This window comes from Jaculus jaculus, chromosome 5 (assembly GCF_020740685.1).
Source record: "Jaculus jaculus isolate mJacJac1 chromosome 5, mJacJac1.mat.Y.cur, whole genome shotgun sequence".
Lineage (NCBI taxonomy): Eukaryota > Metazoa > Chordata > Mammalia > Rodentia > Dipodidae > Jaculus > Jaculus jaculus.
Genome location: NC_059106.1, coordinates 150,936,307 through 150,959,891, shown reverse-complemented (window position 1 = coordinate 150,959,891; position 23,585 = coordinate 150,936,307). Strand labels below are relative to the sequence as shown.

General features: G+C 37.9%; 1 protein-coding gene and 1 pseudogene across 1 annotated transcript in view; one reads left to right on the top strand and one right to left on the bottom strand.

Moving 5' to 3' along the window:
* Positions 1–23,585, top strand: part of Cyyr1 (cysteine and tyrosine rich 1) — a 122,978-nt gene that overhangs the window by 33,761 nt on the left and 65,632 nt on the right. The window lies entirely within an intron of this gene.
* On the bottom strand, positions 4,134–4,555 carry LOC123460938 (annotated as a pseudogene).

Sequence of the window (23,585 nt, the reverse complement as noted above, 5' to 3'; positions counted from 1 at the left end):
ATACACACCAGAAACGCACATACATGCAAAAAATACACAGAACTTTACCTTCACGTTCTAATTTATGTCTTTTCTTTCTTTTTTTCTTTATTTTCTGATAATTATTCACCGAAGTTAGAAAAAGATATATTTGCCTGGTTCTAGAACTTAGGGACAAAAGCTCAATTAAGTGTGACATTAACCATTTCACTGATCCTCTTCATTAAATGGAAGGAATTGACTTTCTATTCTTAACTTACTGACTTTTTGCCAGGTATGGTGGCATATGTCTTTAATCTCACAACGTGGGAGACTGAGGTAGGAAGATTACCAAGAGTTTGAGGCCAGCCTGAGGCTACAGAGTGAGTTCCAAGCCAGCCTGGGGTAGAATGAGATTCTGCCTAGTGTTTTCTAACTCAATGATTTTTTATAAGAAATTAAGCATCTTATCAAGGTCTTTTAGAATCTATTGAAGAGATAGCATGTTTAGTCATATTTAACAATGTTTCAAGAGGCTGATTTTCAAATTTGAAATCACCCATACATTCCTGGGGCAATATCACAAGCACAATCACACACCCAGAGCACACAGAGACACATACATCCACTCACCTTATTCTTCATGTATGGTGGGGTTAATACTACATCTTTCCAGCCTCTACCTGATTCTAATTTAAGTGTCCACCTCCCTGATATTTTGTATTCAAAGTATCATTCATCTACACAAGAAATAATTCTTGGTTTCAAAAGTTATTCTGGCAAACCCATCTTTAAACTGGCACACTGTTTCTTTTATATGTGTTTTGTCATAGTTATCACTTTTATATTCATTGAAATTGCTTTTGAATTTCAATTTTCATCTTATCTATTGGTTATTTTAGTTTATTTCTTTGTATGTTGTTTTCAGTGATATTCTTACACATTTTAATTAATACCTTTAATATTTCAGCATATTGAAATCTAATGTACCACGTCTTGCAAAATGCAATAGCTGTTATGTCTTTTATACCACCACCCTGTAAGTTCTGCTATTGTTTTCATGTTTTACATGATATATTATCCATGCTGTTATTTTAATTTATTCTCATGCATGTATTTACTCGTGTGTGTGCCGGTATGTACTTGTATTTGTGTGTGTGTGTGTGTGTGTAGGTAAGATGACAACCTCAGGTGTCATCCTCAGAAACACCACTGACCTCCTTGGAGACAGAAGGTTTCTCATTTGCCTAGCTCACCAAGCAGGCTAGAATGGCTTGGCCATTGAACCTCACAGATCCTCCTGTCTCTGCCTCCCCAGTGTTGGGATTGCAGGTGTGAACTGCCATGCCTGACATTTTTTACGTAGATCCTGGGAATTAAACATGTTTGCAAGGTAAGCACTTTATAGAATGAGCTACCTCTCTATTCCCTACAATTAAAATTTTAAACAAGCATAAACTTTTAAAGGAATTAAGACCTGAATTTGCAGTGGAAGATACAACTGAGTGGTAAGACATGTGTGAGGTTCAATTCCCAGCACTGAAAAAATTTGAGTTTTTATGTGCCATAATTTCCCTACTTCATGAAGAATTTGCTTTAGTTTTATTTTTGGAGGATTGGTGTATATACTGGAAAATTATCATTATTTTTATTAATCTGAAAATGCCCACATTTCATCCTTTCATATATAAGTTATTTTTGCCACATATAATATTCTGGGCTGGTGATTTATTGCTTTTATTGTACAGTTTAAAGATGCCGTTCTACTATTTCCAGCCTCTGTTGTTTCTCCTAGAAAGCCATTGGTAATTTATATCTTTGCTCCTGGATGTATATTCTTTTATTATCTTTTATTATACTTTCAGATTTCTGTTTATCTTTTGTTTCCATCGAATTAATTGGGATAGTTTCAAAGGTTTTACTACCTTATATTTACATTATAAAGGATGCCTGGGATTTGAGAATATAAAAAAATGTAAGGATATTTTTTTTACTCTTTCTTCAAATGTTGGATCTTGGGCTGGAGAGATGGCTTAGTAGTTAAGCGCTTGCCTGTGAAGCCTAAGGACCCCAGTTTGAGGCTCGGTTCCCCAGGTCCCACGTTAGCCAGATGCACAAGGGGGCGCACGCGTCTGGAGTTCATTTGCAGAGGCTGGAAGCCCTGGCGCGCCCATTCTCTCTCTCTCCCTCTATCTGTCTTTCTCTCTGTGTCTGTCGCTCTCAAATAAATAAATAAATAATTTTAAAAAAAATGTTGGATCTATCTGATCTCCCTTCTTATCTCCTTTAAAATGTCATATATGTATTTGGCCTTTTTATATAGCTCCATAGATTACTGAAACTCCTCATTTTGTGTCTTTTGTTCTCTTTGTTCTCCCAATATAAATATGAGTGTGATATCTTCAAACCAATAATCTGTCTTTCATCTTCAATGTGCTTTTAAAACTTCTAATATTTTGTTTCACATTTTATTTATCTTACTAGAATTTTCATTTGGATCTCTTTAGTTACCTCTCTCACTAGGATTTTCTATTTACTCATTAATCAAAGATAATTCTTTATCCTTGAACTTATTTATAATATTATATTAAAATTCATGTCAACTGGTGGCACATGCTCATAATCCCAGCACTTAGGAGGCCAAGGTAGGAGGATCACTGTGAGTTCAAGGCTAATCTGAGATATAGTGAATTCTAGGTCAGCCTGAGCTAGAGTAAGACCCTACTTCTAAAAACCAAGACAAACAAAAAAATCAAGCAAATAGATTTGAACATGCTATTTATTTATCTTTATTTCTTTAGTTATCTTTCTTCTTGAGCATGTATTTATTAATTTGAAATTATATTTTAGACATTGAAAAAATACATGGCAGATACTGGTTTCTTCCTTTTCTCCATTTTGATTTTCTGTTTGTGTTTATCAGGTAGTTAACTTGGCAAGACTCAAATCTAGTTTTTTTCACACCTGCATTGGATAAAAATCTAAAATCTTTGCTCAGTTTTTTTTGGCTTTCAGAGGTCTACTGGGAGCTCATTTCATAAAAGTACAGTTCCTAGGTCCTCTTGAGAGCTTTCCCAGAATGCCTTTGCAAACTATGATATTCCGTGCTTTGTAATTTCTCCTTACTTTGATTTCCCCTCTCACTTTCCACTGGCTTGTTAGTCATAACCTCTGACCTGGTTTGTAAAACTAGTACTTCAGGACTTCCTGTCCAAAGTGTATACAGCTTGCTTCCTTTGACTGGGCCATGCCCTTCGGCAAACAGCCCTACCAATGGAAAACTGACTTATTTCTGCTTCCTTCTTCCTAGTTTTGTTTTTAATTTTATTTTTTTGCTTTTTATAGCTTTATTTAATGAGAAGAGAGAAGATTTCTACCAATTACATAAGAACAAATACATTTACACATACAAAGATCCTCTTGTGTATATACTGAAATTCATAAACAGGTCTAAAATTCGCAGTAACTATTATTTATTTTTATGTGGAGATTTACCATTTTATCAACTTTTCACTTATGGAAAGAGGTTCTGGGTTTCAGAGTGTCTTTATATATGTGTGTGTGTGTGTGTGTGTGTGTGTATCTCCTTTAGTCATATATATATGTATGTATGTATATATAGCCTGATTCCAGAAGGGCAGAAGGGCAGAAGTGGCCTGCTGTCCATCACACGGTGTCCACTTACAGCTACCAGGCATTTGTATTTTGGAGGTACTCTTCTCCTGAGTTCAACACACAATGCACAAGGGTGACCCCAATCTTGTCAAACTACACTTTGTTCACTATTCTTCAAATACAAATTTCTACTTCTTGTCTCCTTGCCATGCCCTCCCTCTTCCTTCAGTTTCTCTCATCTGGATTCCAGCATAAGTTTAACATTTCAAGGGCTGAAGGCTCATCTTCCCACTGAAGGAAAACATCCTCCTGGCTATTTTACCCCAGTCACTTATGATTTGACATTCTTTAGCCTTTATCAAGCATGTGGCACTGTTTTAATTCTGTTCATTTATCTTTTCACAAGCTTTTGAGTCATCTTTGATTAGATTTCAAGCACCTTACAGATTCCTGTATTGTTTTCCCTATATTAAACATAGGCCTATATACTAGAAGTGAAATATTGGCTTTATGACCCAACATATGTACATTTAGTAAACACTAAATTTTCTCCAACAAATCTATATTATTTGTAGACACATGGATATTGGATCATCCCTCTTCTGATTTTTCTCAAAAAGTTCACCCATGATGCGCTTCCTTTTGGCAGCTCCTTATGGTCTAGTTTGTTCAGAGCCTCCTCAGGAGCAATGGTGGCTTCCCATCGAATTGGTTCCATGTTTCTGTCAAGCTCTGTCCTCCTAAGTAACCTCGTGAACCCCTGAACAACTTCTCAGGTGCTTCAGGGACCCCTACTCCAGTAACGCTTGGGTCGTGGGTTATTCATTAATTGTTCAGAGGCTCTGGAGCAATCTGAAAACGTGGAAAAGCTCCTTGCTGGCGTGCCCCGCTGGCAACTCTTCCCCTTGGTTTCATTCTCATAAATTAAGATGACAGCTGGAGGCTGGAATCTCACTCCACATTTCTTGGCAGTGTACATCATTTTCATATATACTTCATGGCAAATCACAGAAAATACTGACTGTCCAGCAGACACATGCTTTCTTCCTGCTTGGCGACATTTCGCCTGGAGCCTTCTGTTGTAGCTCACTGTCCACGGGTATCTCCGGTACCTTCTAGACCTGCTCACGGATTCCATTCATCGGGGCCAGGGCTCTGTCCATCCACCTGTTTCCGGGCCAGTGACTGTAAAGACACTGACCCGTGTTCCCCACGGCACCTAAGTGGGCATGGATTTCCCCACACAAACCCCATCCTTCCCCGAGTCACCTCCAGGGACTGACCCTCTACACGTTTGGGAAGTGCCTCTCTTATGCCCCTTCTTTCTAGGTTTTACTCTCTTCAAATTAATGCCCCTGTTTGGTTTCTCTCCAGTGACTTTTTGGACTTGTTTTTATATTTTATCAAAAGTTTGTAGCTGTTTTCTGTGGCAGGATTATACCAACAGTAAATCCTTACTCCACGATTATCCTTCTTCCAGGCGAAAAATCCTACATGTCTCTGGTCATTGTAGTTGATGAACTCAGACTAATGTCTTAAACAGAGGTGCTAAAAGCATCAGAGAACATCAAGAAAATTCTTTTAAGAATTGATTTTAAAAAAATAGCTGACTTCCTTAAAATGTCATTGTGCCTGTTTTCCACTTACTGTTTTATTAAATCACAGAGAAGGAGATTATGGGGTGGGGATGGGAAAGCAAATCCCACACATAATAGATTGTTGTTTATAAATGCACTAAAGCTTCTGGCTACTTAGTGTAGATCAAATGCAAATGTCTGTCTGTGACTCCTTCACAAAGCAAAATCAGGAAAGGAATCTGAAAACTCACTAGGACAGAAAGAAGAGAGCAGACAAAAGAAATCACGTTTTGAAACCTGGAAAATCATTTAAGCCCTGGAAACTGCTTTAGACCAGAGAAAGCACAATGTTGAAACACAAGTACAGTCAGACTGAAGGCCAAAGAGAGGGTCATTTCCAAACAAAACCACGGAAACCGACAGGGATGGAGACAGCAGATGCTTTCAAGGTAGGTATGCAAAATAGGGGGCTAGAAACTAGACTATGTATAGAAAGTCTTGCAAGAGAACTTGTGCTTCCATCATCTTTTCAGGGGGAAATGAGGAGTCTATTCTTGGAGAGGTTTCATCACACTCCCTAATATGGAGATAATGGCAAATATGTCTGAGTTTACAGAGTGAGCCACTGTACTGATATTGGAGGGCTGTTGGAAAGCCCTCCCAGTGGAGAAGATTACCTCTCTGTCTGGCTTGGGAAAAGCTGGAGGCCAAGTTTACAAACCAGCCCTGGGAGACTGGTGAACAGTCTCCTAGAAAAATTGATCCACCCACAAGTAAAGACTTCTAGCAAGAATTTGAACCAGAAGGCCCGTGAACTTTAATAACAGCAATAATCCTCTCAGAAGTAACTTCTGAAAGTTAATATTGATTTTCATTACTGAATGTAGGCAGCAAACCATCACAGTATAATCATACCCATGTCTCTGTGGCCCACAGAAATCACAGCAGTGCCTCAGCCTCTAAGGTACTTGCCTAGAAAGCCTAAGGATGAAAGTTTGACTCCTCAGTATCCACGTAAAGACTGATGCACAAGGTGACATGTGCATCTAGATCTCATTTGCAGTGGATAGGGACCCTGGTATGCCCTATCTCTCCCCCTCTCTCCTCTCTCTCTCTCTCTCTCCCTCTCTATGTGTGCGCCTCTTTCTCTCACTCTCTCAAATAAATTAACAAATAAAACATTTAAAAACAGTAGTTTTCTTATCACATGACTCATTGCACATATCTGAAAAAAGCATCAGTATTTTAAAATTATGGCAATCAAAAGATGTAATTTTGACACAGGTCCCTTGTGTTTTTACCAGATTACCATAGCATCAAAAAGTTTAAGAGACTTTGAACTATGGACCCAAGCATTAGAAGTTGTCTCAACCAAATAATGTCCCTAGAACCCACAGTAGCAAACTAACCAATGAGAGATTCACAAGTTGATATGCTACTCAACCTTCTAAATTTGGTTATTCTGAGCCCCTTCTTCTTCTTCTTCTTCCTCTTCTTCCTCTTCTTCTTCTTCTTCTTCTTCTTCTTCTTCTTCTTCTTCTTCTTCTTCTTCTTCTTCTTCCTCTTCTTCTTCTTCTTCTTCTTCTTCTCCTCCTCCTCCTCCTCCTCCTTCTTTTTTTTTTTTTTTTTCATTTGGCTATTACTGGGAATTAAACCTAGATCCTCATGATGCATGCTAGGCAAGTGCTCACCCACTGTGGTATATCCCCAGCCCTTTTTTAGTTTATTTATTTATTTATTTTTTTGTTTTCAAAGTATCACTAACTTATCTACACAAGCCTTGGACTTAAGATCTAAGAAAGACCTGCCATTTTACAAAGTCTCAAAAGCTAAGAAAGTTATAAACAGAACAAAACAGAATAAGAATTGTAGAAAAAGCAAATGCATAAAAGAAGTATCTTGGGCTATGGACATGGTTCAGCCACAAAAGGTTTGTGCATGCAAAGTCTGTAGGTCTGGGTTTAATTCCCCAGTACCCACATAAAGCCAGATGCACAAAATGGTGCATGCATTTGGAGTTTGTTTGCAGCAGCAAGAGGCCCAGGTGCATCCATTCTCTCTCTTGCTCTCTCTCTCTCTCTCAAACACAGAAATAAAAATATTGAAAAGAAATTTTTAATAACCTAATAAAATGAAAATCAAAACAGCATCTATAAAACAAAGCCAGGATGAGGCATACAAAGAGCAGCTCTTAGTTTAAAAAAATGTAGCTTTGATAAAAATTGAACAAAGAATTAGAAAGCAATATTCAGGACAAAAATTGCTTTTATTCTTCTAGGAAGCAAAGTAAAATTTAGAGAGATAGAAGTAGTATTTGTCAACTACTTATTTTACATTTAAAAGCATGGTTCATCTCAGTAAGCACCTGCTGGCTTCCATATTTGCAAACTATCACTCCATTGTAGGTCCCCTGTCTCTATCAGGCAGGTCATCAGCATTTTTTTTCTTTAAGGAGTTATCAATATCTGATAAAGGAATGGTATGTCTCTGTGGTATTCACTGCTGTTACTTACTGATTCAGCCTACTATAGCAAGTATTCTAGACAGCGTAGCTTAAAAATAATAGAAACTTATTTTTCATGGTCCTGGAAATGGGTAGTACAAGATCATTTTTCTCATAGATGAAGTGTGGTTTTGCTTTCTCACAGATGCCTTTTCACTGTGATCACATTTGATGGGAGGGATATTATTATTATTATTATTATTAGTTTGGCTTTTCAATGTAGATTTCCACTCTAGCTCGGGTTATCCTGGAATTTACTATGTAATCTCAGGGTGACCTCAAACTCACAGCAATCCTCCTACCTCTGCCTCCGAAGTGCTGGGATTAAAGTTGTGCGCCACCATGCCTGGCTTAATCAATCCCATTCTTGATGGCTCACCTCCCATGAACTAATCACTTAACCAAAGGTCTTACCTCCTACAAGCATCATATCGGAGACCAGGCTTCAGCATAGGAATTTTGATGTAAACATTTAGACTTTCATAATCTCCAGAATCTTCTAGCTTTCCACTTAACAGTTCCATGATAGATTTGCTCCAGGTTTGAACATAATCCTTGACTTGCTTTGGCTAGCATATAGGTTACCTTTCTTGATGCTGTAAAAAATACTAGACAATAACCAACTTAAGGGAGGGATGGCATAGTGGCATGAGTAGGAGGTATTTGGTTATATTGCACCCTCAGCCAGAGAGCAGTGAGAAGATAGGAAATGGGGCTGGGTTGAGAAACCTCAAGGCCCATGCCCAGTGACCCACTTTGCTAACTGGGCCCCACTAAGTAGTGAGAAGATATTCAAGCACATTAGTCTACAAGGGACAAATGACAATAAAACCACGTAGCTAGAAGGCATGTGCAACACTTCTGGAAAGAAGTTTTTAGAATTAGTTCATAATCTGACACATTCACTTCTCTGTTCCAATGAAAAAGCTACTTCCAGCCTGAATTGCTGAGTTCCAGGGAAGGACAAGTCCTCGTTTCTGCTTAGTTAGCTTGTACGTAAAACTTGAGCAAAAGATGAACCTTGGTTGGGGGTGGGATGGCACCTTAGTCAGCAAAGTACTCACCTCACACCACTCACTTTAATTCAGTCTCCAGTACCCATGTAAAATGCAGGCATGGTCTTGCATACTTATAATCCTAGTGCTGGCTAGGCAGACATAGGAGCCGTGGGACTGATGGGAAAACCAGTTTAACCTAATGGGTGAGTTCCAGGCCAATGAGAAACCTTATCTCAGAAAAGGTGGATGGCATTGCTGAGGAAGACACTCAAGGTTGTCTTTTGGTATACACACACAAACATACACATAAATCTTGCTTGGATCCAACACTAAGAGTTCCAAGTTCAAGTTATTTATATTGCACTAAGGACCTCTCTGCATCTGCTTTTCTGTGACCTCAGTTAGAATTGCTATGGTTTGAATGTGTACCCTAGGGCTTCCTGTGTAGGAAACCTAACCCCCAAATTCATATGTTGATGGCATTTAAAAATAGGCCTTTTGGAGACTTTAGGATTAGATGAACACATGACTGTAGGGAATCCTACAATTACAGTAGTGACTTTGTAAGAAAAGGATGAAACAGGAACTATCTTGTTCTCTTACTGTGACGCCCTGTCCCATGTTATGACACAAGACTTCACCACATGCAAAACAGATGCCAATGCTGTGCTCTGGGGCTTCCAAGATTCCAGACTCAGGAGCTAAAGGAACGGCTATTCTTTATATATGACATGCTCGTCAGAATTTCGCTGTTGATATTTTGAGGCGGGGTTTCATGTAGGCAAGGTTGGGTGCAACCAAAGATGAACCTTTGGATTCCTGAATCTCCTGACTCCACCTCACGAGTTCTGCAAGTGAGGGTGTTTGCCACCACACCTGGCTCGGGATTTTGTGACAGTCGCATCAAAGAGGCTAAGACACAATCCAAAGAATCAAGGGACAAAAGAAGGGAACAGAGTAAGTAGAGCAGTGTCCCTTAAAGCCTGAGCTATTCTCCTGTACACCAGTGCATTGTTCTCAAACACTGCCCATATCCCTGCCTGATTTCAGCACCATAAAAACTCTGAGACTTCATAGATGCTGTCCTTACTGAAACCTTTAAAACCTCTCTCCTAGCCCATTTCATTGCTCATTTATCATGCCCATTAGTTGCAGTTTTCTTCCTTCATCTCTTTCCTTGGAAAATCCTCAGAACCCCACTTGTGAACGAAGGTTCATCTCTTAAAGCTCCTCCAGTCTGCGTTCCTTCACAGACCTGGGCAGTACTAAGTCTCTCATTCCCTGGCTCCTCTGGCTGGAACTTCCAGAATTAGGAGTTGAGCATATCTGGGTTGCCACACAACAAGTCCTCGGTGACTAGCTACTGAATGGCTAAACAAACAAAAGGTGCATCCAGAAAGCACAGAATAAGTCTAAAGGATGCAGAAATCATGTGGTTTGGTTGAATGAAGAAAGAAATACTGAGGGAGAGATGAAAGCCACCTCAGTTAAAGGACTGTGATGTAGTGGAGTCCAAGAAACATCACTGCTCATACTCACTTCATCCCAGTGTCTCGGGGCTGCTAGAGTTATAAAAATGCTACGTGAAAAAAATCAAAGGGCAAAAATGTTACCATTTTCTTTCCATCTGATTATTGATTTTTAAAAGCAAAGCTTCAGGCCCTTTATAATCACATTAGATGGACTCCTGCCATGTTTTTTTTTCTAACAAAACCCTCTGAAGTATGGAGGAAACTTCATTTTAAATGAAATAAAGTAGCTTCTACCTTCTAAAAATGACTTAAGTTACTGTCATACCTGATTTTGAAATTTTATATCTGGATATTATCTTCCACGGGCAGGTGTTGTGCACTATTTCTTCCTTCATATCGATGTCCTATCCATTTGTTAAAAGCATAATAAGGTGCCTCTTGGTAAAGGGGGGCTTAATACCCATGTGTGACTTTTCACCAAGTGTTATAGCCATTCTCTGCTTTAAGCTTCTCTGAAAACTGAACACCTGATAGCAAATGACACATACAAATTCTGACACTTGCAGGAGAGGGAAATTCTGAGCGTCCTCTGGGGAGACCTCAGTTCCCACCACTCTCAACCCTGCCAGAGAATCCAAAGTAACCCGTGGAGAGTGGGACTCTGATAATGGTTGCTGATTCAGAACAGCAGCATAGACAAGGAAAACAAGCCAGGATGCAGACATTCATTGTAAAGTACATGAAATTGGAGAGCCTTTGCTGCTGTAATGAAGAAATTAGACAAATAGAAGGGGAAATAAAAATGTATCATAGTGGCTGGAGAGATGGCTTAGTGGTTAAGGCACTTGCTTGTAAAGCAAAGGACCCAAATCAATTCCCCAGGACCCATGTAAAGCCAGATGCATAAGGTGGTACATGCATCTGGAGGTCACTAGCAGTAGCTGGAGGCCCTGGCACATCCATATTCTCTCTCTTCCTCTCTCTTTCTGTCTGTCTGTCTCTCTCTCTCTTTTTCTCTCTCTCTAATAAATAAAAATAAAAAGTGTTTAAAATATACACCACAGCATATTAGTGAAATATTGATGAAGAACTTTTGCAGTTTTTTTTTTGAGATTCTGATTGATTAATTAGTTAAATTGCTCTGAAATAAAGAGCTGACATGGGGACAGAAATAGTGCAGATGGCATATTGTATGTGCTTGGTGCTCATGCTCCACATCAATGGTGCAATTAGGCAATTGAAACTGAATTTTATATCATTTAAATCAATCATACACCTATGCCAGCATTTCTGATGATATAGCTTAGTGTTTCAACACAGTTCATCACTGTCATTGGAAAAGAAGGGGTGGGTGACAACAATGTGAAAATGTCAATGAGAGAGCTTTTGAAGACCCGTTATTTATTATACCAAAGGTCTAGGGGCTAACTTCTTAACCTTTGAATATACCTCTGCACCTCAATCACTCTACCAAACAACTAACTGCTCAATAAGGTAAAATCCAATGACAGTGAACCACAGTGACCTCTGTCACAAGCAGCACCACCTAAAACTGATACCTTTAAATTAAATGAAATAAGGATTGATGGCATTGTCCTTGGCTGTTAGAGCCATGCCCATCTCTGCCTTCCTGATCTGTTTTAAAATGTCATGCTGCTGGTTCAGCCAGCCTCCCCATCAGCAGTGGGCCACTTCTTCCTGTACCATGCAAATCGCTGCTACTGTAACACATGCATTGGGCAGATTTGTTCCACTTTAGGCAAAATAAAGTTCATCTGCATCTAAAACTAAAATAATTACTGTGAGTACCTCTATTCTTCACAAAATAATTACTTTGCAAATGCAATGCCTCACACTCAATGAATGTGTCTAGTGTGTGCTAATAAGGGATTCAGATTCCAGAAAGAAAAAATACTTCTATCTTATTCCTCAGCTACTCAATTATTTCATTAAACTCTGCATGCCTCCCTAAAAAATAAAAAAGGGACAGATATGAGAAACCCTGATGTGCCAGAACTGGACGGACTTTGAACAAGTCATTCTATGACTCCAAATGCTTCAGTTGCCGTTTTCTAACTAGGGAACCTTAGGCAAGTGAGTAAAATGCTTTTGAGGCTCACTTTGTCTATACATTAGGTAGCAGTAACAAGATGTACAAGATTTTTCCAGTATGTGCAAGGCACCTTTTATACATTCTATGGAGTGACACTTTTAACCTTAATGAGAAGAGGGATGTGGTAATTTTTCCACTCAGACTGATGACCTTTAATTTGCTGCAAATAATGGAATATGTTGCTATAAAGGAGATAGTAAACCAATAAAATTGTACAGTGCTAGCCCACCACTCTATGGGAACATTTGTGAAAGGCTTTGAAGACTTTTTTTCTTTGAGTGTTCCTCCTTCTCTTACAGGCTTTTCTTCTCGGGTCACATATAACCAGTAGCCACACTCTTTAGTCACAGTGTGTCAACTTGATTTCTGATGAGGAAATGACTCTTCTCTTAAGTGTAAATAATGATATCCCAATGGATTCAAATGAATCAAATTTTATTTCCATTCTTCCCCTGATTTAAGCACTTTCCAAAGTTGCATTAATACATTTGTGGAAAATATTATTCAAAAGGAATCTCTAAAAGAAATCAAAGGCTTTAAAATGTAAACTTTTGATGATAAAACCAAAAATAAAGTTAACAAAATGATAATACTTTTGTATAAAATAATCTTTTCTATTTATACTCTTAGAATAAGTTTTTTCTGTAATATAGCTTGCTTATTTTTGATTGATTGTTGATTTGATTTCTACTAGAACATTTCTGGATTCTTACTCATTGCAAGTGTTGCTAAATGTTGTGCTTGACTCTTAAAAGAGTTTCTGTGGTTTATTTCTATATGATACTTATACAAGTTCACTTCTTTGAGCCTTAAACAAAATTGTAATAATGGTTATTCAGCTTTCACTATCTCTGACTTTGTAGGATATTACATTCCTAGAGATCCACCAGCTGGGAAGACTCAGTGATTACTGAACTGTTATGTTATTTGAACAAAATATTCTCCTGGAACCCATAAAAGATTCTGATGTCTCAAATTGTAGTCTACCTTTGTATTTGGCAGCAGCATTCTACAAAATAGCCCTGCTCGAGAGAAGTTGTGCTTTGCTTTTGTAAGGTTCATCGGGCCATAGTCATACAAAATAAAAGGAATATACAAACTCAGCAATACAACAGAGTGAATCCATGCTAGCACAGGCCACTTTTAATTTATGATGTAAACAGCTCTATTCACCTGTTTGTAATTGCCTACATAGTGAAAGTTGTCTACATTCCAAAAGAATGTTAAACTACCTACTAGACTTTCCTTTCTGTCTGTTTTTCTATCATTTGAGGTTTATTTGACATTGATTGATTTCAAATAAAAGTGATTTGACTTTATTTAGATATATGGGTTGGATTATTTTATATTATAATTAAAGTCTACCAAGTTCATCCAATTTCAGAGAAAGACAGGGAGAGGTATAGAACCCATAATACTTTAGATATTAAGTTTGTTTAGCTCTAAATTCCAAAGATTTTCTTATTTTCATAAAAATGTTGTCCTATGTTGAACAAAAGGAGACACAAGACTGGAAATCTTTCTAGACTTCTTTCTGGGTCTCCATTACTCCAGCTACCCAAATGCCTTCTTTTTTTGTACTTTTTTTATAAGACAGGGAAAGAGAGAGAGAGTTGATGCACCAGGATCTCCAGCTACTGCAATTGAGCTCTAGATATGTGCACCATCTTGATTGCAAATGTGGCCTTGCATGCTGGCACCATTTTGTGCATCTGACATATGGTGGGATGTGGAGAGTCAAACATGGGTCCTTAGGTTTTGCAGGCAAGCACCTTAGCCATATTTCCAGCTCTGAAATGTTTTCTTTTAAAAATATTTTATTTTTATTTATTTATTTGAGAGAGAGAGAGAAATAGGCAGAGAAAACACAGAGAGGGAATGGGAGGACTCGGGCTTCCAGCCACTGCAAGTGAACTCCAGATGCATGTGTCCCCTTGTGCATCTGTGAAATACCTTCTTTTCTGAACATCCATGTTTAATATGAAATTATTCATAATGTCAAAGCAACAAAATCAACCCAGGTACTTGTCCAGAATTTAGCTAAACATCAAAAGCAAACATATAATCAGAAAAAAACAAGTGTCTATATATTAGGAAATAATTCTTTTTATTATTAGATATGGAAACATTTTGTATGTAAACATCACATGTTGATACCAAACACCTTGAGGACTGTGGATCATGCAGTATGGTGGGGGGAAGTAGGCTATGTCTCTGTGCAAAATGTCCAGCCTGTGGCTCTAGCAATCTTTCCACCCCTTCTTCCACAAAATTCCCTGAGCCATGCTGGGAGCATTTTAAGTCTACTTCAGTGATGGGCACTTAGGAACATCTGGATCTCTGGTTTGATAGATGTTGAGTGTCCTCAGTATCTTTCTCCATCACCCTTGTGCTGATATCAGCTTAACTAAGAAAGCAGCACTCTTGCTAGTTTCCCCAGTTCCTCTGTGGCTTCAGCTGGAGCTGGGGTGGAATGCACTGGGTTGTTTATCTCTTCAGGTCCAGCTCCCATATGAAGAAGAGAAGTAGATTCTCCAATGAAGAAGGAAGTAGGCACCATTAAATGGGATAACCATTATTAATTTAGAGAGAATTAAAATGGATTAGACCCTCTTATAATCCAAGGTTAATGGGAGTTTGACAATGGAAAGCAGAATCATTATTTGGATATGGTTCTGACTTGTTTCCCAGTGCTAGATATGATGTTCTTTCCACTGAGTAGATCTTTGAGCAAATCCAAGAGCAGTTGGATACCCACAATGGCTGTGTGCCACTATTGCACTTGTGTGAGCATCACATCATGTTGTTTGCTTCTGAGTCACTTAGACTTTGAGTTGCTTGGAAAAATGTTCACCACTTTCCCCTGGTAGCTCATGTAGTGCCTTCAAGCACTATAAGGGCTAATTGTCTGGAGATTGGCTGTCCTCTGGATTCCAACCAGCTCTCTCCATGGTCCATGCCCACAGTGACTGATGTCTTCAGCAGTAGGGTCTTACCATTAACCTCTGGTGAGTAATCAACTTCTGTGACATAAATCTGTCTTCTTTGTTTTGGGAGACCTAGTGGGTCCCTCTGATCAACAGCTCATTGTAGATATAGACCAGATCCTGGTATAGGGAATTAAAGACCAGCACCAAGGGAAAAGAAAAAATAAAAAGCCAGAAAAGAAAGAGAAACAATAAAAATTTGAAGTTATGTTTCATCTCACTCTCTCCAAGGCCCTGCAATTCATGTGCTTCCTCTAAGGTCCTTATAAAGGTTCCACCTTTCCACCTTTTATTCTGACTACCAAGGATATAGGACTCCATGATACCAGTTCAACTTAGGGTCGGTTTTGCCTCCCCAACCCTTTCCTTTTCCCCAAGCCCTACCATACCTATTGTCCAAGCCTCAAGATGCTATTCAGTTATGTCAGCAACTTAGGAACTGCAGATGCATGAGATCATGCAATGGTTGTCTGTCTGTGATTGTGTGGGATCACTTAGAATGACCTGTTCCAAGTTCAACCATTTTTCTACAAATTCCAATGTGTCATTTTTTCTTACTGCTGAACAGAATTCCATCATATAGATATACCACATCTTGGTTATCCATTCATCCAATGAGGGGCACCTGAGTTTATTCCTGTTTTCAGCTATTATGAATTGAGCAGCTATTAACATGGTTGAGCAAATATCTCTTAACTTATATATGGAGCTTTTAGGGTAAAAGCCCAGTAAGAGAATAACAGGGTCTATTGCTAACTCTATATTCATCCTTTTCAGGGGTCTCCAAATTGATATCCATAGTGGTTGTACTAACTTACATTCACACTAACAGTGAATGAGTGTTCTTATTTCTCCACAGCCTCACCAACATTTGTTTTTGTTCAATTTTTTTTCTTTAATGTTTGTTATCCTTACTGGGATAAGGTGGAATCCCATAGTTGTTTTAATTTGCATTTCCCTAATGGTTAGGGATGTTGAATATCCTCTTAAGTGTGTGTTAGCCATTTTTAATTCTTCCTCTGAGAATTATTAGAAATATTTAGTTCTTTGCCCCACTTTTGGAGTGGGTTGTTTGATTTTTTATTGTTTAGCTTTGAGGTCACTGTAGATTCTAGATGTAAGGTTTTGTCAAGGGGTATAACTGACAAAGATTTTCTACCATTCAGTGGATAATCTGTTGGCTCTGCTTATGTTATGTTTGTCTGTGAAAAAGCTTTTTAGCTTCATGAAATCCCATTGGTTGAGTGCTTGTTTAATTTCCTTGGCTACTGGGGTTTTGTTCAGGAAGTCTTTTCCCAGTCCTATTTCATGGAGAATGCCTCCTATTTTTTCTTCAAGTAGTTGAAGAGTTCCAGGCCTTATATTGAGGTCATTAACCCATTTTGACTTGATTTTTGTGTGTGACAAAATGAGTGAGTCTAATTTCATTTTTCTTCGTATGGTCATTCAATTTGTCCACTACCATTTGTTCAAGATGCTGTCTTTTGTCCAGTGTACATTATTGGCAACTTTGTGAAAGATCAAGCAGCTGTAGTTGCTTGCCCTAAAATATGGGTCTTTAATTCTGTTCCATTGGTCTATGCTTTTGTTTTTATGCCAGCACCATGCTGTTTTTGTCACTATGGCTTTGTAATATAGCTTTAGATCAGGTATGGTAATATCACAGAGGTGTTTCTTTTGCTGAGGATATGTTTGGATATCTGAGGCCTTCAGTTATTTCATATGATTTTAGAGATCATTTTTCAACCTCTGGGAAGAATGATGGGGTATTTTTATTGGTATTGTGTTAAATCTGTATATTGCTTTTGGTAAAATTGCCATTTTCAAAATATTAGTTCTCCCTACACAGGAACATGGAGGGCATTTCTATCTTCTCATGTCCTTCTCTATGTCTTTCTTGAATGTTTATATATTTTCATTTTATAGTTCCTTCACATCCTTTGTTAGTATTATTCCAAGGTATTTAACTTTTTGTTGCTATTGAGAATGGGTCAGCCTCATTGATTTATTTCTCTGTATATTTGTTCCTTTGCATATAGAAAAGCTACTGGTTTTGCACATTGATTTTGTATCCTGCCACTTTGCTGAAGGAATTTATTACCTTTAGAAGTTTGAGGTAGAGACTTTCAGGTCACTTATGTGTATGAGCATGGCATCTGAAAATAGTGCTAACTTGACTTCTTCCTTTCCAATTTGAGTCCCTTTTATTTCTTTCTCCTGTCTTATTACTTGGGCTGGTCCTTCTAGTACTATGTTGAAGAGCAGTGGTGAGAGTGGGCACCCCTGTCTTGTTCCTGATCTCAGTGGGAACTCCTTGAGTTTTTCCCCATTAAGTATTATTTGGACTTTATTGTGTTGAGACATCAATCCTCCATGCCCATTCATTCCAGTGTTTTAATCATGAAGTGGTGTTGTACTTTTTCCAAAAGCCTTCTCTGCATCAATTGAAATGATCATGTGGTTTCTATGGTTCAGTTTATTTATGTGGTGTACTACATTGACTGATTTCTGTATGGCAAACCATCCTTGACTCCCTGGAATGAAGCCTACTTGATCAAGGTGGATAATGCTTTTGATGTGTTGTTGAATTCAGTCAGAAAGAATTTTGTTCAGGATCTTTGCATCTATGTTCATTAGGGATACAGGCCTATAATTTTCTTTCCTTGTTGCATTTCTGTCTGGTTTTGGTATTAGGGTGATGCTAACTTCATAAAAGGAGCTGGGCGAGGGGGGGAGGGGATTCTAAGAACTCCAATAAAGCGGAATAATGTAAGAAAAACTGGTCTCAGTTCTTCTATGAAGGTTTGATAGAATTCAGCTGAGAAGCCATCTGGTCCTGCACTTTTCTTCTGGGGAAGTCTTTGATTACCTTTTCAATCTCCATAGATGTGAAAGGTTTGGTTAGGAGATTAATCTGCTCTAAGTTTAGTTTTGGTAGGTGTTATGTGTATAGAAATTCATCCTTTTCTTCTAGATTAATTAATTTTGTGCAGTATATGTTTTGGAAGTATTGATGTCTGTTGTGATCTCCCCTTTTTCATTGATGATTTTGTTAATTTGAGACTTCTTTTTATGCTTGATCATTTTGGCTAGGGTTTCTCCAATCTTATTTATTTTTTCAACGAATCACCTCTTCATTTTATCAATATTATAAATTATTTTCTTAGTTTCCAATTAATTGATTTCTGGCGTAACCTTGAATATTTTTGTTCCATCTGCAGCTCTTTTGATTGGATTCTTCTTGTTTTTCCAGCATCTTTAGGTGGACAGTCAGGTTATTTATTTGTGATCTCTCTATCTTTGTAATGAAAGCATTTAGGCCTATGAATTTTCCCCTTATGACTTCCTTCATTGTGTCCCATAAGTTTTGGTAAGTTGTGTGTTCATTATCATTAAATTCTAGGAATTTTAAAATTTCTTTTTTGATTTCTCCTATGACAAATTCATTGTTTAAAAGTGTGTTGTTTAGTCTGCAGGAACTGGTGGAGTTCCTGATGCATCTCTTGTTGTTAATTGGTAGCTTTAAAGCATTGTGATCTGACATGATGCAGGAAATTACTTCAATTTTCCTGACTTTACGAAGGCACACATTATGGCCTAATATATAGTTGATTTTGGTGAAGGTTCCATGGGCTGCTGAAAACAATGTGTATTCTATACAGTTGGGGTGGAACGTTATGTAGATATCTGTTAGGTCTAGTTGGTCTATGATATTTTTAAGATCTATTATTTCCCTGTTGATTTTCTGCTTGGATGATCTGTTTATTGATGAGAGTGGAGTATTGAAATCTCCAACTATGATGGATGGTGTTGGTGTTTATTCCTGTTTTACTGTCGAGTAGATTTTGTTTTATACACTGTGTTTGGCTCATATATATTTATGGTTGTGATGTTCTCATGTTGACTCATTCCCTTGATGAGTGTGAAGTGGCCTTTTTTGTCCTTTTTGATTATTTTTGCTTTGAAGTCTATTTAATCAGACTTTAATTATAGTAACACCCACTTGTTTTTTTATTCCCATTTTCTCGGAATATCATTTTCCCACCTTTTACCCTGAGGAGGTGTTTATGTTTAGTGGTGAGGTGAGTTTCTTGAAGACAGCATAGAAGGGTCTAGTATTTTTATCAATCCTGATAACCTGTGTCTTTTGTTGGGTGAGTTAAGACCATTAATATTTTAAGTAATTACTATCTATGAAGTTTGAATTAATCCTTGCCATGATGAGGTATTTTATGGGGTTTGGTGCTTTTTTATGTTATGCATTGTTTTGAGCCTGGTGTATTTTGGTTATTGTAATCTTGCTGGCTCTTGAGATTGGGTGTTTGACTATTCTGTGTGGAGTATTCCCTCAGGTATTCTCTGTAGGTTTGGATTTGTGTTCATATAATCATAGAGTTGAGTTTTTCTTGGAAAGGTTTTCTTTCACCATGTGTTATGAGGAATACTTTTGCTGGGTAAAGTAGCTCGAGTTGGAAGCCATACTTTTTCAGACTTTGAAGTGTCCCATTCTAGGCACTTCTGGATTTCAGGGTTTTGATGGAGAAATATGATGAATTTCTGATGGGATTGCCTTTGTCTATTGTGAATTGCTTCTCAGTTTTGACACTCATTTTTTGTTTTCATTGTTGAGTCTTTTAACTATGTTGTGTCTTGGAGTGTTTCTTCTTTGGTATTACCTATTTAGTGTTCTGTGGGATTCTTTCATCTGGTTGGGTCTCTCTTTGGCAAGATAGAGATAAAATTTTCTTCAATAATTTTGTTAAGTATGTTCTCTATGTCTCTGATCTGGATCTCCTGTCCTTCAGTATACCCATGATCTGGGTGTTTGGTTATTTTAGGGTATCCAACAGTTCCCTTGTATTCTGTTCACTTGATTCTTTGAACATAGCAAAGGTTTTGGCCTCCCAATCAATTTCTTCTGTTTTATCTTCCAGGTCTGAGGTTCTGTCTTCCACATGAGTAACTCTGTTGGTGAGGGATTTTAGAGAGATTTCTATAACTTCTATTTAATTTTTGTTTTCTGTTATTTTGTGTTGTCCATTTCTTTTTTGGCATTTGATTATAATTTCAATTCAAGTCCTTATTTTCTTGATGCTTCCTGGAGTTCATTTTTGCATTTGATCAAGTCTTCATTAAGCTTAATAAACCAGTTGTTGAAATCTTCCATCTCTTGACTTACCTTCAATTTATTCATATCTCTTTGTAGGGTTATAACATTTTCTTCAATCAAGTTAAGCCTACTGTCAAAGGCTGAATGCTCTAGGAGATGATTCTGTTTAATTTCATTGGTACAATTGTGGGTTCTGTGATAGTTTGCTTCAAGTTAAGTGATATATATATTTTTTAAATCATGGTCTTATTGGTTGTTTTGTTGTCATTTTGGAAATGAATTTCTGTTGATTTCTCTATGATTTCATTGGAGGCTTTTGTAGTAGGACTAGGAATTCTTGGTGGAGATCTCTTAGTTTTCTGACTTCCATTGGCTTTTTTGCATTGTTGTCTACCCATTTTAGGGTAGACATTCTTTATTTATATAGGGTACCCATTCTTTGTTTTATTGAAGAGGAAGCAAGCTTTTGTCCTTTGGCCCCATCATCTTCTGACTCAGCTGGGCAGGGATGTTAGTACCTAGAGGCCAGTCAGGATACCAGAGCAAAAGGCCTTATTCCACAGCTCATACAGGGACCAGGCCTCCCCAAGCAGAGCACAATGGGACCTACCAGGAGCAGGGGACTAGGAAGAGCAAGGGAACAGGGATCTGGCCTGCTCCATGCTGCACCCTCCAGGACACAGACCAGAGCAGACAGCCCAGACTCAGGAGGTGGGAGGAGCCAAGATACAGAGGTCTGGCCTACCCATTACAGACACTGCACCTGCCCACACACTATAACTTCAAGGAACTCAGACCTGAGAGGTGGCTGGATCCCAGAATTGTGTCTGGTCTACTCATTTTAGACCACCATGCCCTCTGTGAAATGCTTTCTTGATAGTCTACTGTGACCATTCACTGACTACTGCACCATGTAATTAATTCAATCAGATACTTGGAGTGAAAAATAGGATTCCAAAATTTCTCCTTGTTTTGGGTCAACTGACCTAATTTTCTATTTCATTACAAGTGATTGACATATACTCTTGGCTTCTTGTATGCAGAGAAAGGAATATCTTCTCTCAGTCAGACAGTGGGTACTAACAAAGCCATAGGGTTTATCAATCACATGATATATCCCTAAGTGGGGCTCTTGAATTTCAAAATGCTTTTAAGTTTCCTATTTCTTTTGATATGTAAGACCCTGGAGCAAGGTCAAGGGTTATTATACAACTTAAAAGATGAAAGAAAAAAAAAATAAAGAGTTAAAGAGGCAAAGGAGAGCTTATATAGAGTTCATAGACAAGATACTTAGGGTTTTCTGAATCATGTTCAAAGATCATGAAGTAGAACAATGTGTTCCTGGAATGCATGAGTTAGTCTTGGTTTTTTTTTTTATTTGAGACACTTAAAAGTTATTTTAAGTACAGTTAGTAGGTCATATATAGTCAGTAATTCAAATACTTTTTAAGATCTTAACAAAGAAGGGTTTGTACCTTATAAGTAAGAGGTTAAAATATTTAGTAAACTAGGAATTTTCTATGAGATAGCAAAAAATAGCAACCTCTGCAATAAATAAGGACTACCCACAGTTAGTAAATAACTTAAGTGTTAGCAATGATTACAATGATTTGGGAGGTCTGATAGACTGGCATACCTTTAATTTAAAAAAAAAAAATGAATCCTTTCAGAAAGCAGGTAAGATTCTATTTAACACAGTTCTATATATTCCTTAAACATCTCACATTCATATAAGAATAATATTTTTTCATGTTGGATCACAAAGTCCTTTTAATATATTTCTTTTTGATTTTTAATTTTAATTTTATTTCTTTTATTAAGAACATACTTTGTATGGATACCTCATGTGTTGGTACTATCCTTTCCCTGTCCATGTTCCCATTCCAAGGGGGGTCCTCCTCACTAGGGTTGCTGGTATTCCCCATGGGGTTGTAGGTTATGCATTGTGGGAGGAGCATTCATTAATTGGGAGGGGGGGCAATGTCTCTATGTATGATGTCCCAACCTGTGGCTTTCACTATTTTTCTGTCCCCTGTTCTGAAAAATTCTCAGAGCCTTGGTTGGTGTGTTTTAAGTCTCCTTCAGTGGTGGGCTCTTAGGAGCCTCTGGATTTCTACATTGATGTGTACTAAGTATGCTAGGTATTTGTCTCATTCTCCCTGGTGCTAATTATCAGGTTCACCATGGAATCAACACTCATGCTCAACTATCCAATTCCTCTGTGGTTTCATCTGGACCTTGGCTGAAACAAGAGGGGTGGTTTATCTCCTTGGGCCTTGCTACCTTATGAAAAAGAAAATAAAAATAGAATAATATTTTGTGAATAAACAGTTGCAGTACTCAGTAATAGCAAAAATATCTCCATAGACAGAAAAGAGGAGAGAGACTGAACAAATATAACAGAAGGCTTTGTTAGTCTATTTCCTGTTGCCTCATACTGAAGCCTCTGAAATGGGAGTCACACAAGATCAGGTAGAACTAATTCCAAGGTCATGTAGTCATAATAGAGCCTAGAATCAAACTTAGTGGGGAAGGCAGGGGTGGCTGAGGTCCAGATTTGCATGTTAAGCATATCAAGAGATCTTGAGAGGGAGAGGTAGGAGGATCACGATGAGTTCAAGGCCACCCTGAACATACATAATGAATTCCAGGTCAGCCTGGGCTAGACTGAGATGACCCTACCATACCAATGTAAACAAAAGAACAAAACAAGCAAAAACATACCAAGGGATCAAAAATAAAATTTATTATTTTTCAAGGATCACCAAGAAGAAAGAAATGAATGAGTCTAATCAATTTAATAGACCAGCAGATGATGAAAAGGAAAAGACAGGGTAAATGGAAACTGTAGTTTAAGAAATGTACATACACATGGCCAAAAATTATAATTATGATAAAGCAAACCAACAGACACATTCGAAACCAAAGATGCTTACAATAGACTGCTTAATTTGACTACTGGAAGTTACTCATCATGAGCAGGAAAAAGTACTCATCATAAACAGCCAAATGATCAAGAAGGTGGGAAAACATGAATAAACAGCAGCTTTTCAGACAATGGGATACAATAAAGTGAATGAGAAAAACAGTACTGAGTAAGATAAAATAGAAAATCTTAGAAAAAAATGTATGTAATTTAAATTTTGATAACACTGTATTATTTATGGACACAGGTCTTTAGAAGAGTGTCTCAGGGCTGGAGAGATGGCTTAGTGGTTCAGCTTGCCTGTGAAGCCTAAGGACCCCAGTTTG